The sequence below is a fragment of the Talpa occidentalis genome, unplaced genomic scaffold (assembly GCF_014898055.3).
Source record: "Talpa occidentalis isolate TD23 unplaced genomic scaffold, MPIMG_talOcc4v2.1 talOcc4.8, whole genome shotgun sequence".
In the NCBI taxonomy this organism is placed as follows: domain Eukaryota; kingdom Metazoa; phylum Chordata; class Mammalia; order Eulipotyphla; family Talpidae; genus Talpa; species Talpa occidentalis.
The window spans coordinates 102,701,631-102,711,094 of record NW_023605194.1 but is presented as its reverse complement, the minus strand read 5'-3'; the positions used below and the strand labels follow the sequence as shown (position 1 = coordinate 102,711,094).

Below are 9,464 nucleotides of genomic sequence, written 5' to 3'. Positions count from 1 at the left end.
TGTACAGACAAACCCGTTTCTGCAGCCACTATTGTTAGTCTCTTGATTCATAATGACTTAAGCACACTTGACATCAACTGCATCAAGATGTGACATGTTTTATAAGAAAAAGGAAAAAGAACATTTAAAATAAAAAAATATTTTTAGGTATTTTCACAAACAAACTGGCTTTTAAATAAATTTGCTTCCATATTGGTTGGATAAGACAAAAAAACAATTAAACTGAGTGGGAAGTGATATTATAAAGGCTTTAGGTATCAGCTCCATATTTTTCAAAGCCAAATATGTAAATGCTAAGGAAAGAAAACAAAGAGAAGATTCGAATCTTGTAATTTAATATTGTTATTAAAACTTTAATGTATCCTATTCTTTAACATTTGGTGTTAATATAAAATTACTTGGCAATGCTTGACATTTGAAATAAACATTTTTCTATTGTTTTATTTGCAAGTGGTCCAATTAATTTTGCTTAGCTACAGTTTGGTCATAAATCAAATGAGATTAAGGACACTATCAAATTGTTAGGTTCCCAGAGACAGTTGCCCCCCATTTAGGTGAAGTGGTTTTAAAGTATAAGCTTTGCCCCAAATAGAATATTAACCTTTTTAAAAAAGTATGTCTTACTATATATAAATATTTAACATAAAGCATTTCATCTATGTAGATAAATGCTAATAGATTTTTAAAACTAATATTAAAAAAATCAGAATATATGAGGTTCCATTTCAAAGTGTTTGAGCTTACAGAAGTATTAGATGTAAATGAAGTTAGAAATGCCTTGAAAGTAGTTTTTTAAATAATTGTTGATCAAATTCCATAAACTAAATCAAAATATTTATTTTGAAATTATTAAAGCTATCATAGATTATCTATTATGAATCATTTGAGCACTTTTGAGTCACCTGCTACATAATTTTTCCCATTACCATCAATAAAAATGACCCTAATGTATTATTTTTATACTTATTCCAAAGGTGGAATGATTATTTTAATGTACCCACTGTGGATAAAGCATTACATTTCCTTAAGAGCAAATATTTCTCTAGTTAAAAAATAAGGGAGCTATTTCCCCTCCATGAAAGACGTTTATTTCCACTAGGTATTTTCACAAACAAACTGGCTTTTAAATAAAAGTTCCTTAAGATAAAATTAAGTTTTTAAACATTTATTAAATCCATATTCATTTTAATATTTAATCCTTGTTATTTCTGCAAGTAAGTCTTTGTATAGAGCACTTGGTAATTTACAAAGTGCTTTGAAAACACTTCTATTTTATTTCACAAAAGAGAAAGAGAGCTGTAGGGTTTAACAGCAACCACTTTCATTGAATACGGTGATTTGTGGTATCATGATAATATTTACTAAGTTTAGCTGTCCCTTAACCACAAACTCCAAGATAATACAATACAATTTTAGTGCATTTCTCCTCATCTGGAATGTTGGAGGTGCATTTTCAGTTTTAATAATAAATGCTAGAATGACCAAATTGCAGACTAATTGTTTCCATATTGTACTTAAATGAGTTTTTAAAAATGAATAACATGACAATATACAATCAATGTTATTTATTGTACCTCTGGGCCTACTCTTCTAAAAGTTGTAGCTTCTCAAATTTTCTTTGTCAAGCTTGAACTAATGTAAATAATTGAAATAATGTAAAGTTATATTTTCATGTTTTTATAGATACAACATGACAAGAATACATAATGTAAGAGTATTTCAACTATGGATAATGTTGATTGGATAATGCACATCCCAGTTACAAGCAGTAATTATAGTTTAATATCCATGTAACGGTGCATCAATATATTGCTATATAAATATGTCTGTGTGCATATAAGTGAAAAGTGGTTAAACAAGAGTGATGACAGCTGTCTAAAGGTTTTTTTATTCATTTTATATAAAAACTGTTATGGAAAGACCAAAATGTTTATGAACTATTCTTATGTAAATTTACAACTGTCCTTTACTGTACTTTTTGTTTACAGTATAGTACCTTATTTTCTGCTGTGTTAAGTGGGTGTCAAATTCCAAGGAGACATACACTTTCTACAACTTCTATTGAAGATATTGGAATTTCCAATTTTTCATGTGTACTATGTCAGAAAATGCTTTTGATTTTATTTTTAAATCTAACATCGGATGGCTTTTTTCGGAGTGTTGTAAAAACTTCAATCATACATAAAACATGTTCTTACAAAAGGCAAAGATCTTTATTATTTTTTTTACTCATTAGTTCCTCAAATTAATGATCAGAAGCCAAAAAGTGTATTTAAATTTATTCCCAAGCAAATTCAGCTATTTCTATTGAACAAGATATATCTTTACTCATTTCATGTGTCAGCTAGGTACAAAAATGAGAGAATACATAAAACTTTCTTTTAAATTAAAAGGATTAATATTTTTGATATTCCAAACCTGCCATCATTAATGCTTTTGGCATGTGTTGAAATATAACAACTAATGCTGCATTTTTCATTTTATGGTAGATACACACTTGCTAAAATATCGTGCGTTCCTCTCATCAGCTACTGCACTGATGTTGTCAGTTCAGTTGCAGTTAGAGTCATATTAAAGGGCACAAAGGTAATTTGTATTAAAAATTCCACAAGATATAACATTTCCAAGCTCATATGTTTCAAAAAATAATTTCTCTAAAACTCTTGGCCATTTTGATTCAGGCTGCTTAACAAGGTGACCATTTTAATATGTTGGCAGTTCTTTCAAGAATGCTCTAAAATTAAGGCATTTCAGTTCTGCAAAATCACATATTAAAATTTTATATAATTCAGTGGGGTTTAATATGCTTAATGTTTAATGGATGAACATATCAATACAGTAGTCTTGATTTTCCACTCTGCAAATACTCTAGATATTTTGATGGTCATGGTAATAAATTGAACAAATAAGAAAAAAATGCACAAAATAATACCCTTCCTGGATATGATATCAATATAACTAGACACAACTAATTTTAAATGACTTGCTGAAAGTAATTAGAATACAAAACAAATTCTCCTGTTTTTTTCTGCTTCCTGTCTCTTCACATCCTAGAATTATTAGTCTGGTAAATTAAAAAAAAGCAACTCAAGTATCACCTCCACTGTGATACATATTTCTAGTTATTTAAGTGTGTTTTCTGGTTGATAGAAATTATTATGCGTTGCACTTTTGAGAACCTGTTTATCATGAAAAATGAAGTGTAATTTAGGCTAATAACCCATATTTTCCAAATGAAACAAGTAAGTGTTGTGATTGAATTAGTTTTATTTAATTAGTTTCATGATATTGATATTAATTTTAATTGGTAGCATATGGTTTGTTAATAATATACTATGAACTTTGTAGAGTTTGTTGGTTAAGTTACACAAATTTTATATGAATACTCAATAAGCTTATTAAAGGAAATAGAAGAGTGATGTAAATACCTGTTTAAAGGTAGGGTAAATCTGTGTGTGGGCTTCTTGTACTTAAATTGGCTTATTTTTGACCAATAACATAAAAGATGGGTAAGTATAAAGGAATCAACGTGGTATTCTGAATGAGAATTTGGGGATGTGTTGTATGGTATGTGAAAGTTGTATCAGATATTTTTAAAAGGAAAGGTTAATTCTCTTGATGTGTTACTTTGGTTAGAACACAGTGCTGAAATTCTATTAGGTACTAACCAATAAATCATATAATTTTTTCTGTGTTTTTAAGCACCCACATCTTATAGAGAGCACATGCTACTCTTAGTATGTAATATTTCAAACATATTTATATAAAAATGATGACATTCAAGCACAGAGACTAATACTAATAACCTAAAATCCAATGAAAGGGGACAGTGCCTAGAGTAAATGTGGATGTAAGAATTTGTGTACATGTTTTTATATCTTATCTCTATTCATTCCCTTGCTTTCCTATTTGACATTTTCTTCCTGCCCTTAAGTACAACTGCCACTTTTCATATATTTCAGTTGCTATCTAATTCTTTAGTTTCCTGCATCTTGCTATTTTGCTTTTATTCCCATCTATTTCTGGCTTATCTTTCACAAGAGATTTTGCTTTGAAGATGCTTGGAATGTAGTTCTGTCAAACACAGGACTGAGAGTTTCAGATTCTTCTTAATAACTGTAATAAATGACTAAGAATTTCTCAAGTGAAATAAAAGTTTCCTGCTAAGCTTGATTTCTGCATCATTCACATATTCTGATCCAATCATTGCAAATTTGCTCTAGTCCTTTAAGTACTCAAAGAGCTCCACAATGTAGGAAATGGGAGTTTCTTTAATAAAGCAGGAAGAAAGAACTCTATTTTTAATATGTTTGCTCATCAGAATTCATATTTAAAGTCACTTTACTATGAGTACAAGCCAATTCTCTATTTTAATGCCACTCTCAAGCACTTCCCGCTTATTGCTGCATTTCCCACTAGGTATAAGTCAGGTTTGATATTTTAGAGACAAATTCCTTTTCAGATATGCATAAACTCACTGTTGCTTCATTGGATATGCCTGAATTCACTGAATGAATTTGGTCATTTTTCTTTCTTTTTTTTCCTTTCAGGTTAATGTGCCAATTTCATTTTATTGTAAATTGGAATGTGGGGGAGTGGATTAAGCACTTGGGAGGGAGTCAAAACCAGGATTCTAGCTTTATCTCTCACTTGTTTCACGCCTCCCTTTGTCTCTGTCTTCTCAACCGGAGCATGTGGATACTAGGACTGTCTCATGGGAATGATGACAAGAAATTTAATATGATTATTTACACATAATGCAACACTGTCTCTTCATTAAAAATCGGTTTCCAGAAACAAGTTCATGCATTGCAGTGCCACTCGGTATAGAAAAACATTTTGGTATTCACTTTCAAATTAGCTTCGTCATTTCAAAACATTGGAAAAGCAGTTGTATTCTATAACTTTCCTTCATTAATTCATTCATCCTATCTAAAGTATATTAATTGAATGTATTTTGAATATTTATAAACTGAAGGTAAGGGCTACATTGGAAACCTCTATTCTGAAGATTAAGTATTATATTTTCTTTGAAGGATGTAATTCATTGAACCCATTCTCTTAGAAGCAATGAGTGTATGGATAACTGGAATAATTAAGAGATATATTTCTGTCCAACAAATTTCAACTCAAGTTTAGAACGGAGATCCAATAATATTTGTCAATAATCATCTTAAATATAGATTCATATTTTCCTCTCTCTCTTAAAAATGTTTAGATTCTGTAAATTCTGCTAGTCCAAAAATTTAGTTGGCTTACTATCAATACTTTTCTCTCTATTTTCAAAGAATCAAATGAAATCTATTAACACATAATACCTTTTGATCATTCTAAATCATTACTACCTGCATGCGTACATATAGCTAGAATCTTTTTTTTTATAAATACGTTTAATTCAAATAACTTTCAAAATATTTTTGGTCAGCACCTTAAAAGCATTTTACCAAAATTAAAGAAAACTATCCATTTTAAAACAAGATGGTCATTTCTCATGTATGACCCTGCCAATTGAGTATTTATGAGAAATGTTTACAATAAATTTTATTTTTATCACTTTTATTTAAGCATTCATATTAAGCCACAATGAAGGTATTTCATTTCAATGGAAAGAGTTTGGAGGCATTTGTACTTTTGTTGGATTTCTTAAACCAAACATATATTTTCCCTCTAGGAGCTTATGTTTTATAACCATTTTTATTAAATATCTATTATATTATCAATTAGTAATGAAGTCCTAATTGGTAGGAATCAGAACAAAAAACCAATTATAAATAAATTTATACATATTTTGAATTTATTTTTATTTGGCTTATCGTAATGAAATCTAGAGTTTTTCATGTAAAAATTACCTTATCCCACCAGCAGCTTATGGTCAAGAATTTTGTGTTATGAAAAATCTTGCGCTTATTAAAATTTCAAACATTTGGATGTATTAGACTCATATCTAAAAACACTTTTGTGAAAATATTTACATATTCAAAAGGAAATAGCCCCAAGATTTGCAAGATTCTTAAAATACTCATGAAGATAGACATTTGTAGTATCATGAACTATATACTCTTGTTCGCCTATGGATTTTTCCCCTCCCTACCTAACTCCCTTTCCCTCTCTTTCCCTCTCTTCCTTCCTCTTTCCTTCCCTCCTCCTTAGTCCCTTCCTAAATTAAACTTCATTTGGCTGGTTATCTCAACAGAACAAAGGACAATTTTACTGACGCCTCAGTCATGAATTGCAATCACATGTGATAGTTTTATGTGATTCCAATCCTAGACACCTTATCAGTCTTTACACATCTTTCTTGCAAATATGTGCCTTAGTTCTTAGTGAGGACTAATGTGGATCAGTGTATAGCTATCATTTTTATTTGGGATTAATTTTAAATTTAATGCATTCTCAGAGTTATAACTATATTTAGTCTGTATGTTAAAAGCTTTTCAACTTTGTTCTATGTGCATTATCTTGTCAGCTCTTTGTGTTAAAGAGAGAAACGTGTCTTTGTTCTTTGTTGTTTGTGCTTTTGTGCGTGTGTATGTTCATGTGTGCATTAAAAATATTTCACATCCTCTGTAGCATTTATTCTGTTAATTATTTATAACATTGTTGATATGCCTTCTGAGATTTTAACTCAAAATAGTGACGAAATTACTATGGAGATGATAAGGGGGGAGATTCCAGAGAAGTAAACAACTATTCAGGTAGGACATATAGAACATAAAACATGTTCTCAAGTGTATGATTCTTTAAAATTGAACTTCCAAGATTTGCACTTCATAATTAGTTGTGATAGCATCTCCACACAAGAAGGAATTTTGAATCATATTCACACTGTGCCTCATTTTCAGCTTTTTCTTCATTAAAACAAACAAAAAGCACCCGATGACTTATAGGGAATAAAATTATGTTTTACTATCTGGTAATGAGTTTCTTCATTCAGGAAAAAAGTACATAACCCTATGTATCTGAATAACATCTTCCAACATCAAAGGATGATTAGTTATCAATATAACTTTAAAAGTGTCATAATCAGCTCGAGGCAACTCTGATGGCCAAGCGAGCCAGGGTTATTAGCCACTGGTGTATCTGCTAAGGACTAGTCAGCATTCTAACCCGGATTGGTTTCTTATTCCAAGGCTTTTTCTCCTTCCTTTCCTCAGTTGACATCTTTTTCATTCTCAGACAAACAAGCATATATTAGAATAGGAATTCTCTACCAGGAAGGACACTTTTGTGTGTGTGTCACTAATGACAACTTTTTTGAATTAGGAAGAGCTTCTGCAATCCTGAAACTTTGCTCACCTCTTCTGGGATGTAGGGTATAGAACTGGCCAGGGAAGCAGCATGATAGTAAATAGAAATAAAATTTTAAATGCTTTATCTTTACATTTCTTGATGCCTTAAATACTGATGAGAAAAGCATAATCATTCAATTTAGTAACTGAGAAAGAAATGCAAAGGCCCATCTCTTCTTATTTACTGTCCTTAAAGCATTTTGGAAAGAGGTGGACTTATAAATACAAACCAAATTGTCATAAGTTGCTTTTAGAAAATGTGAAACATTTTGTAAACAAACTTTTGAAGAATCGTTAAGATTATAGATTGAGCTTTTCAAGATTTATTTATTTTTATACAAGAGCTGGGGTACAAGCCAGAGACAGTGGAGGGTGAGAGGATTCACCAGAGACAGAGCAGGGAGCAGAATAGGCAGACGACCGACATACACTGCTGAGGGGAGCAGCAGGCATGACAGGAGAGGTCTGCTGCGCCATGTGGGATTCTCTCTGGCCAGCCGGGAATCGAACCCACACTGTCGAGGCTGCACACAGCTTCACAGCACTGTGCTCAACCTGCTGCGCCATGGGGGAGGCCCATAGATTGAGCATTCTCATGTTAATATTTAACATGTTTATAAAAGAGTGAGTTTTTACTCTATTTGATTATAAGATCTAGTTTTTGGGTTTGTAGTTTATATAAAACTGCATAGAAAGTTAAATAGTATAACAATATGCAATGTTGAAGTATTTCCATATTTGTTCCTTGGTTTTATATTCATTATTCACACATCACTTTATTCCTATTGCCATGTTGTCATTCCCAATAAAATGGTAAACAAAACCAGAAAATGTTTTCACAGGCATAAAATATAACAATTTATGCCTGAAAATATGCACAATTTACTATTTTCACTTTTTTTCTTTCACCTTTGCTTCCATAATGTTCCTCACTAATCAGCCAGCCCTCAATACAGGCTTCCACGAGACAATTATTGTTTGCTTTCTTATTTCCACTTCCTTCTTAATCAGACTCTACAAAAATCAATGCTGTACATAATTTAATGAAAGTTAGTAATTTCTCAAGTAGCTGTAACTATTTCCTTCCTTACAAAACCTAATCTAACCTCCCATACCCCAGCGGACCCCAAGCAAAGTTGACTACATTTTTGTTAAAATTACATACCTACAAGAAATTTCTCTCATACAATAACAATGCTCTATTTTCAGAGACTTGCTTAAATATCTATTTCTTTTTTTTGCACTGTGAGCTTCCTAAAGGCAGGAAACAAATATGTCCTATTCATCTTTGAGTACTTAAGACATCTTCAATGTAATGATAATAGCATACACTGCAAAGATATATTATGTACAAGACATCACATTACACAGTGTGTATTATTGTTATAATGATCATTTTACAAATAAGGAATCTGAGGCACAAATAAGGAATCTGAGGCACAGAGAAGATGAAGAATTTTTTCAAAGTCATATTGCTAGCAAGAAATAGGAGCAGGTTTCTTATCTGGGTATTATTGTCTCAGAATTAGCACTTGTAACCCTCACATGGAAAGACACAGGTCACAATGCAATATTATGTGATAAAAGTGTGCTCTCTATGTAAACATGAATTAAGGATTGGACTCACCAAATAGAAAGACAGATGCCCATTGCATAGATCTAGAACAAGCTGGAAAATACAAGCATATAAGTAATGAAGTAGAGAAAGGGTATTTAGTGAATTCCCCAAGCAGTGATAATAAGTGTAGTCTGAAGACTACAGTAATAAGTCACTTAGACTAGAATGACACCATGGTGAATATGCTCTGGTAATAATAGAATTGCTAACCTGCCATCTAAAGAGAGCTCATCACATTAACTGCAAAGCTTTTTTTATGCTGGGTTTGGAACAAGAGCAGAATTGCTAAGAAAATGGAGATAAAGTTCAACATAAATCATCCCCTTCACTGAAATGATCTTTCTTTTATTTATGAGCTTTGGCACAACTCTCTACTCTATTTGCAGCTCCTGAAATATTTCATTTAGTAGCCACCCATGTTGCCTCCTTTCCAGAACAGGGTGCTCACTTAAACAAAGGTATAATTCACTTGCTCCTTATGGTGATCATGTTAGATAGGAGTCATTTAACATGTGACAGGAGAAAAGTCATTGGGGAACATGCTCACATTCTGGAAG

General features: G+C 31.6%; 1 protein-coding gene across 1 annotated transcript in view; it reads left to right on the top strand.

The window, feature by feature from the left end:
* The window catches only part of GRIA2 (glutamate ionotropic receptor AMPA type subunit 2), a 99,644-nt gene extending 99,523 nt beyond the window's left edge, over nucleotides 1-121 (top strand). Inside the window, exon 17 of the mRNA XM_054690185.1 lies at nucleotides 1-121. This exon is cut by the window's left edge and continues 410 nt beyond it. The gene's annotated coding sequence lies outside the window, so the exon portion shown is untranslated.
* Nucleotides 122-9,464: the final 9,343 nt, after the last annotated feature.